The following is a 9,844-nucleotide window of genomic DNA, read 5'->3' on the forward strand; positions in this document are numbered from 1 at the left end:
CAGTGCAGGAACTTTGAAGCCTTGCAGATTACTCACCAAAGAAGCTATCTCCACACCTGGCAGTTAGGTATAAAATGCAAATCCATCTAATGAAAAGAAGGAGAAACTTGAGGTCCGGTACGAATAACCGGCGGGCGTCGTCTGACTTGGTGACTGGGTTGAGCTCCCGTAATAGACGCAACGGCGTCAAAACTGTTAGTCATGGGGCGTTTCGACGTCTAGGCGCCATGACGACCATGAGCATTATTCCGCTTGCTGCAGCTGTTTCGCCACAATCTGTGGCGACCACTTCAGCAGGTTCGCGTAGGCAGCGGATGAAGTGGAGTGAAGAAATGAACCTCTTTATCATCCGCTCCTACTACGAAATAATGGTGGAGGCAGATACAACATCTTATCGCCAAGAGGCGCACCCTCCCGCACATCGTTGGTGAAAAACAGTACTACCTGAGCCATTCGTTCACACTTCGCAAAGTTTAACTATCCCCCATCATAGCAACATCAAACGGAAATACGTGGAGAAGAGCGTGAACTATGAACCACTGGCTCGGGGAAATCAAAGAAATTTGGCGTCTCGAGCGGGTGGTTGTAGATCCTATAATATTGTCAGCTCCAGGTATTGTTTCTAAATCCCTCACGGCTTCCCTTGATGTTCTGGGGCTTTCGCACAGCCTGGTTCATCCCATGCAGAAAGACACCATTCTGCATACGTGCCCAATGTTGCGGGGAGTTCTCGACGGATTCTCCCATTGCCTTACCACCGAGCACTACCACCAGCGCCCCTTTAGTTGTTAAGTAAGTAGGATCGCCCGAGCGTCGAAAAATAATATTAATAATTGTTGGTGCAACAACCCACTCAGCTATCCGGACACACGTACATGTTAGAAATATAATCTAATTATAAAGAGTGTTAAGTGGTAGGTTGCTATCTTGGTACCGCAGTCGAATGGAGTCCTTTTACGGGCGGTATCAACTATATTTTTAGCTGTTCCTACTCCTTCCGCCAAGGATGACTTAACCAAGCCCAGCGATTCAACACAATCACAGAATTCCCTCGGAAACGTGAATAGCAACACAAAAAATGCCACGATTTAATAAGTCGTCGCTATCTACGTGTTTCCGGCGGACCAGAAATTCGTTCGACGACACTTTGGCTTCTGAAAATGGGCTTCATACTGTCTAACAGTGTAGCCTAAACATCTTCTCAGGATTTTGTGCAATGCCTTCCTACATCACCAACCGGAACACAGCCGCTTCACTTTTTGACATCGTTCCCGTCGTCAACGAAGCTCTATTTCTCGCCACTGCTATATACCCTGGCACTTCATCCACCCATGCCAGCGGCTCCGGGCTAAAGGTGGCGTCCCCATCTAAACAGCTATTTATCTCCAGGCTAGCGTTCGCAACTTGTACGAAAGATGTACTGGAGTACATAAAGTTGGTTTACTTTCTTTTCTGTCCAGTGTCAAGCTAACAAAAGGCAATCACACCGACCGAGTGATTGCGTCTTTCAAGATCACTTATCCTCACGAATTTGACGTCCTCGACAACCCTTCTTCCTGGCCTGAAGGTGTATTCATCAAGCCATTCAAGCGTATCAATTCGCGGGTCAATTTCAGGACAACCCGCCTGCCTCACCGAGCAATGTAACTGGATCTGTGTTTATTGCCCGTCTATTTTATCAGAATCTTAGGGCTTTAAGAACCAAGCTAGGGGCCTTCAACTTATCCGCGCTGGCTCATTAACACCATGCCATCTGTATCTCCGGAAGCTTGCTGGACAATACCATATTAAACTCACAGCTCCCCGAAGGGTACTCCATTTCCGCTGTGACAGGGACCAGGAGGCATCTTGTAAGTCCACCGGCGGTAGGGTCCTAATTGCAATAAAAGATACACTCCCGGCTGAATACGTCTTCTCTTCCTCTGGTTCTCCTTTTGACTGTGTTGCTCTTCGTGTCTCCCCACCTAACTCCGTCCGTTCATTGTATCTTTTATACACGTATATGAAAAATTGTTTGGCAGTTTGTCTGAACTTTTTACTGTCAGATTCCCTTCCCTCCTTTTCTTCCTTTGCGGAGATTTCAACCTACTCATGCTCCACTGGCGGTCAAAAGGTAGTATAGGTCCCAGGACGAAACATGGATTGGCACAGACGATGGAGCATAAAATCTGGGAAACATCTGTTGAAACGACTCTACTACCAAACCCTATCTCCACCTGCACGTGGTGATCGCTGGGAGTTCATTCTTTATGAAAAACTGCGAGTCTCCCACGCCTAAAAACGGGACAACCAACTGGTCCTCCAGGTTGGGGGTTGGAAAAATTTGGATATATAAGCCTCACACCAACGTTCACACCCCTACAGAGCAGACTGCAGAGTCGGGGTAGGATACCTTCTTCGAGGCAGTTAAGCGGATCCTCGAAGCCTGTCCCAAGTACCATAAAATCATACTTGAAGATTTCAACAGTCAAGTAGGGACGGAGCCCGTATTCAGGCGATCCGTGGCTCCCATAGCTTGCATAGGGATACCAATGATAACGGATTGCGGATTATTCAATTAGCATTATCGCACGAAATGGTTGTTGGAAGTATCTGGTTTGTGCGGAAAGCGGTTGACAAACATCCAAAAGGGGTTACTTACAAACCAATTGAACTGAATGTCGCCACCTCTCAACCAGGATGAATATCAGAACATATAGGGGGCCAATATGAATTCGGATCACTCGTTGACATACAACAACCCTTACAATCCCTTCTGACAATCATGTGAGAGTGAATACTGAAGCCATTCACAACACAGCCCTCGGTAACACCTAATACCAGGATGCCTCAATAACCGTAGCTAACAATAACCGATGTCCTGGAGATGAAGCATCGACAAATGATCTTCACAACCACCTGAAGAACGCTATCATTGATACGGTTACAAACATCTTGGTCCCACCCGCAACAAAAGTGGAAACGGCTGGTTCGACGACGAATGTAAGCTACCAACGGAACGGATGAATGCGGCATACTCAATTAACGCGGGCACGCGCGGAGAATTATCACGAACTCCGTCGAGCGGAGAAGCAACTTGGTAGACGCAAAAAGGAAGCTTGGGAGAACCAACAAATCTGTGAACTCGAAAAGTACTGGGAGCAATAGCACCAAGCGCGCTAATTTTAGCAGTCAGCAGGATGAAGGCTTATACACCTCGATGCTCATTCTGCCAAGACAACGGAGGAAATCTGATTTCCGACACCATGGGCATATTGGAGCGATGGGTTAAGTATTTTGATGAACTGTCCAACAACCAAAATATCGGCGAGTTGGAGGTCGCGTCAACTGTAGACGACGGGCAAATACTGCTACCATCAAGCATAGAAGTAATAGTCCGAGCAATCCACCGGCTTAAAAACCATAAGTCACCAGGAGCCAATTTCATCGGCTCCAAACGGTTCACTAACTGATGCTCAAAGTGTGGGACAGCGAATCAATGCCTGACGACTGGCAACACGGCATTATCTGTCCCATACATAAAAAGGGGGATATTATGCAGTGCAGCAATTATTGAGGTATCATGTTGTGGGTACCATCTATAAGATATTCTCCACTATCTTGCTAGGTCGGATGGCCACATACGCTGAGAACATCATCGCCTTTAGCCCATACCAAAAAAGCTTCACTCCAGGCAAATCAGCAACAGATCAGATTTTCTCTGTGCAACAAGCGATGGAAAAACTGTTGGAATATGGACATCAGTTGCACCACCTTTTCATCGACTTTGAAGCCGCCTATAGGGTAAAACTGTACACGGCCATGAGAGAATTCGGTATCATGACGAAATTGATAAGACCCACTAGGCTGACCCTGATCAATGTGCGAGGCCAGATAAAAACAACAGGATCACTGTCGGGGCCATTCAACATCAACAGCGGTCTAAAACAAGTGGATGCCCTATTATGCGTCCTCTTTAACCTGGCCCTGGAGAAAGTGATCTGTGATGCTGAGGTAAATGGGAGGGTGCAACTGCCTGACATACAAACTGCCTTCATCCAGGTGGAGCAGGCGGCGCGAGCTCTTGGGCTGCACAGATAAGATAAAATATATGGTGCCACCGTCAGCACGAAAAACCAACCAACCAATAACATCAAACCGCACTGTTCAAACGGGAAGAATAAAGATAGGAGACTACAACTTTGAGACCGTTGAAAATTTCTCCTATCTAAGGTCGAAAATCATAACCGATAACAGTTGTGACGATGAAATCCCCGTACGGTTGTTGGCTGCCAACAGAGCCTATTTCAGTTTACAACTGTTTCGCTTGAAGCATCTCGCCATAGGGTTAACGCTCTTACTATATAAGACTATGATCTTGCCAGTCCTTATGTATTCCTCGGAAACCTAGGTTTTTAGCAAATAAACTGCGAACTGCTGGCCGCGTTCGATTGAAGAATCCTGCGAAGAATTTTTGGCTCCCTACATGAGGATGGACGATTTCATAGCCTACATAACGACGAAATCTATGAACGATACCACGACCGTCTGGTTGTATTGATAAACTCCGACCTAATAGGTTGCGGTGGGCGGATCACCTATGGATGAGGATGATCCAGCTCGAAAAGTCTATAAGGGCAATGTCTATGGTAGAAAAAGATGCCGAGGCAGACCCTGCCTGAGATGGAGTGATCGCGTAGTTCAAGACGCCAGACAGCTTTTAGGGATATCGAATTGGTATACCGTGTAAAACCGGGGTATCTGGAGTTCCTTAGTAAGGTAGACCTAGACCAGATTGTTGTGCCGTTGATGATGATAATGATGCTCTACTGGCCTAATCATCCTGACCTTCCAATTTCTGCTAACAACCTCTTCTATTCCTCCCTTCTACTTTCTCCCTTTATGAACACTTGCTCCGCCTTGAATCCAAATACCACCAAAAACTCCTTGGGCCGCACTCTCGATCTCTTTCTTTCCAAAATCCCTGAGCGCCACCTCACTTTATTTCCTTGCACATCACCGTAGGTCAAAACTGGCGTTCACTAAGCTCCACTTGAATTTGAGGCGGAAATCCCTCGTTCAAACTCCAAAACTGGCCGTAAATCTAACTACAACTTCCGCAAGCGTCTATCCACTGCGATCACATATGAAGCAACTCAACGTGTGATCAAGCTGTTAGCACCTTTTACAATATCCTGTCCGATCTCATCTCCTGTTATGTCTCTTCTTTCCCTGTTTGCCTACGTTCGTATAATCAACAACAAAAGTCTAGAAGAATGTTGATTTTTCCATCCCCGGAAAGAGGCTCTTATCATCCCTATCCTCAAGACCAGAGACCTTTCTCTTGCTGTGAACTACCGCCCCACGTCTCTTCTCCCTTCTTGCCCCAAAACCTACGAAAGATACGTCAACGGCTAGTTGACCGCGCACTTCGGTCACCTGATTGTCAAAGAGTAACATGCTTCAAACCTTCTTCATTCAGGACGGCGTGGTCGCCACCCGAGCTTATAAAAAGCTCATAATGAAAGAACGGGTGGAGAAGGACCAGTGCAGAATGTGTAGTTCGGCGTTAGAACCATTGGACCATCTCATTTCTGGCTGTACTGTTATGGCACCGGTGCAATACATCACCAGGCATAATGTTGTATGTAAGATGACTTGATAGTTCTGCGTACAGCATGTATTGGGACCGGCAAGTTCTAACTGATTGCCACATACCGCACAACAAGCCTGACGTACTGTTAGTTGACAAGATGGGTCGCTTCGCGTATTTTATTGATGTTGCTATTCCCCGTAATAGCAACATTGAACGCAAATACGTGGAGAAAAAGGTGAACTATGAGCCATTGGGTCGGGAAATCAAAGAAATTTTGCGTTTTGAGCAGGTGGTTATAGTTCCCATAATATTGTCAGCTACAGGTATTGTACCTAAATCTCTCACGGCTTCTTCGGACACTCACACAGTCTGGTTTAAACCATGCAGAAATATACCATTCTGCACACGTGCTCGATATTGCGTGGAGTTCTCGACGGATTCTTCCATTGAACTACCACCGGCCACTACCACCAACGCCCCTTTAGTTTTTAAGTAAGTGGGATTGTCCGAGCCTAATTGCTTGGCATTTCATGCTAGTATTAGGTAAAATCCGGCATCTGCCGAGATTGTGACAACTCGGAAAAAATTAAAAGGGAAATAAAAAAAAATTACAGTTCCATCTTAAGCTCTGCCTGTTGACATTCATGTTTATTTCTATAGATAAGAATGGAAATTAGTTAAAGCAAGAATTTATAATATCTAGAAACTTTTCCGTTGTTCCAATCGATGTACCGGACAGAAATTGGATGGACGAAGCAAATACTGATTCAATATTGGTGCAGATTCAAGGCCATTTTCCGCTGAAGAATAACAAACACTGCGGAGAAATGCGACGGCTGTCCTGATTGTACGAATCGTACAATAATTCACAAAAATCGAAAAGAAAATAAAAAAAAACTGGAAGTCGAAACTAGCATAGCGTCTTCTCTACGCCTACCGTCGACATCACACAATCTCAAGCGAAACTGACGCAGGAAAGAAACTCAACACTGTAAATGGACTTTTTTGCGATTCAAGTTTTCACTCAACAAAAACAAAAATTTTGTTCTTTCCCTAGGCTCGGTTGCTAACTTTGCAGGTTTTCAGCCTATTAAATCTACCGAAATTCAGAGAAAACTGCACCGGACAATTATCTACGAAAAAGGCACGTTTTCCTTTCTATTGTGGCACCCCCAGAAAGCTCCTCCGAGAGCTCCACAGCTTCACAAAGGATGATGACCTAACTGCTCCTTAGCGATCCGAAATAAATATCTGCTTTTACAATAATTTACCGGTTTTGATCCGTCCCGACAAGGTTCATCGAATCCCACCAATCTTTCAAATCTTCGTGAAGTTATCTCTCAATAAAATCTTGCTATTTCGATCCACTTCCTTCACTTCCAAGTGGATTTCTCGCAGTCAAAATCCTTCTCTTAAGTTTGTCGGCACAAAGAACAGCAGAACTATCAACTCGCTTCCAGCAAATCCTAAATCTGAGTCAAAAATGATCACCTCTGCCCATCAGCCGTCTCTTGATCGCCCGGTTCCACTAAACTTAGCCTTGAACTTCTCGAATTCATGTTGCCAGCAACATGCGCAGCAGCGTTGACCGATGCGACAAATTATTTTCCCATGTCACGATCAATTCGTCCGAATGCATTCAGTAATGTGCAATATGTGGCGAAATTCAAGGTAATTGCACACTATAGAATGCATTATTTGATTAGATTAATCCTGAAAAAGGCGAATAAAATCTCACTACCGGTGCAAAGCCACGGCCACTACCACGTAACTATTTGCATGTCAAGGGCACAGTTAGATACTAGACAGCTACCACACTCCCCCTTGCCCCTCAAGGGGGGAAATCAGTGCGAGTACACACGATTTCAAATTGTTTTGCCCTTGAGCATGAGCGAGATGTAACGAAAATCCGATCAGCTGTGTTTGACATACCGCCCGGACTTGCCAATGTATTGGTGAGATTGACAAGTTTTTGCTTATGTATAAGTGAATACGTGAAACAAATTTTTGCTATATGGGTGAGCACGCCGTAGTACCAGAATAGCAAAAGCTCACCGATGCCTCTCTTACCAATACGATTTAACGAAGATTATGCCTTTTCCTTATTTAGCGTCTCTGATGTGTACAGATAAGCTTCTGCAAGAACATTCGCAAGTGGGGTCGTTTTTGTAAGGGTACTGCCTATAGTAGATCTACTGTGGTCAAGGGGTCATGCCAACTTGCTTCTCTCTGAGAGTGATTTGTCTTTCTTCGAGGGTGATATGTGGCTCTCCAGGAGTCAAGCCTCACGTCTGCCAAGACCGTTAGTGAGTGGTGATAGCCACATGTTGTACGAGGTGACGCGCGATTGACAAAACGTTACGGATCTGGAGAGTTGAAAAACACCTCCCCCAATCCCATTGGATAAATTGCAGTCAGGGGTAACTGACTGTATTCGAGCGGAGCCTCAATGATATCTAGCCACCTTAGTAAGTTTGTTTATCCACGACTAAACGGTCGTTGTATCGGACCTACATTTCATCGTTATATAGGCTACGGAATCGTGCATTCCCTTGTAGGGGGCTAAAAATTCTTCAGAGGATTTATCTCTCGATCGCGGAATGGCCATGTTGCGCTTGGGGTTTGAATCATGCCTCAGCCATCGACAGGCTTCCAGTATTGCGAGTACTTCCGCTTGGAATGCACTGGTGAATCCTTGGAGATCGTACGACTACCCAGATACTTTTCATTGGAGGAAAGAACCAAAATATCCGTTCATTCAGCTGCGGCAGGTGAAATTTGTATACGCTTGCCTTGGTGGTGAATAGCGTCATTTCCGATCTGGCTGGGTTTATGCCGAGTCCGCATCTTGCGGTCCACAGGCACACCTTTCTTAACGGGTGATGTCACTCATAATTGAGGAACACATCCTTGACACTAATATCATCCCGCTCCTGCCCAATATCCATAAAATTTCGTCTATCGCTATTAACCAAGCACCGGAGAGGTAGCGCCACCCAGGGGCGTATCTCTGTTCACAGCTCTGGTCAAGTAGCTACTTTCCAGATTAGACTGGATTATCCTGATTCTTAGCATGGATTAGATAAGATACTCCTCCAATCCAATACTAGTCAATACTTCCTTGATGGCGTTGGTACTAAAGTTGTTGAATGCTCCCTCTATATCCAGGGAGGCAGCTTGAGTATGCTCCTTCTACTGCAATAACCACTCAACTGTGCCAATTACCTCGTAGAGAGCGGTTTCAGTAGATTTGCCTTTGAGGTAGGCGTGCTGGGACTTAGAGAAAGGCGTTCTCTCTTAAATGGATGTCCAGAACGTGCTGTATGCACTTCAATATGGAAGAGGTGAGGTTGATTGCCCGAAAGTCCTTCGCGGACTCACGCCCGCACCTGCCCGCTTTCGGTATGAAAACCACCCGTGCGCGTCTCCAAGACTTTGGTACGTATCCCAAACAGATGCAGCTCTGGTAAATCTCGACAACCAACGGAACAACCTTTTTTTGCTGCTTCTGCAGCTGTTTTCCCATCGTGTAAAATAAGACCCTAACGGTTAGAAGAGGTGAAGACAGGATTTGCCGGAATGACATTAACTATCAAATAAGTGACGAATTAGTTCGCGTATATTCTTTATTTTCTCATATCAAAATACATTGAACATTGAAATTTTAGTCTGCATAATTGCACTGTAGGATTGTTAGCAGGACGGTGAAAATGGGATTTGAAGTCTGATATAGTTACGGAGGTATAATTATAATACATATTATCTATCTACTAGAGTATTAACAGGTGTTCTAAATATAATTAAATATATACAACTTGATTTTCTGAGGTAATATCCTTAATGTTGGCTTGGCTTAGACTGTTGTAAAACTCATTGTCTCCGGATCGAACTCGTGTTCTGGCAATCCCAGTGATGAAAAAATCCAGTAATTATTAATTTATGAAATTATAAAAAAGTTAAATTCAACTCAGGGAATGAATGATTGGTAAGGAAGAAAAGGAAGGCGATAGGAAAGTTCTCCTCAACAAATTATTGGGCACATCACAGAGAAGTATATTTTAGCAAAAGATCGCAAAGGACACATCAAAATCAATAGAATAAAGTAGCACTCAGCAAGCTACACTGAATAAAATTCGAAGAAGCTAATATGTGTAATCAGAGCTCCTCACCCCATATACCATAATTCCTAAAAGGGGAGATCAGTTAAATTCTTGGAGATGAACTAAGGAAGTCAATCTTTAAACTAAGTCAGTGATGTGGGCTGAATAC

The sequence above is a fragment of the Hermetia illucens genome, chromosome 6, assembly GCF_905115235.1.
Source record: "Hermetia illucens chromosome 6, iHerIll2.2.curated.20191125, whole genome shotgun sequence".
Classification (NCBI taxonomy): Eukaryota; Metazoa; Arthropoda; class Insecta; order Diptera; family Stratiomyidae; genus Hermetia; species Hermetia illucens.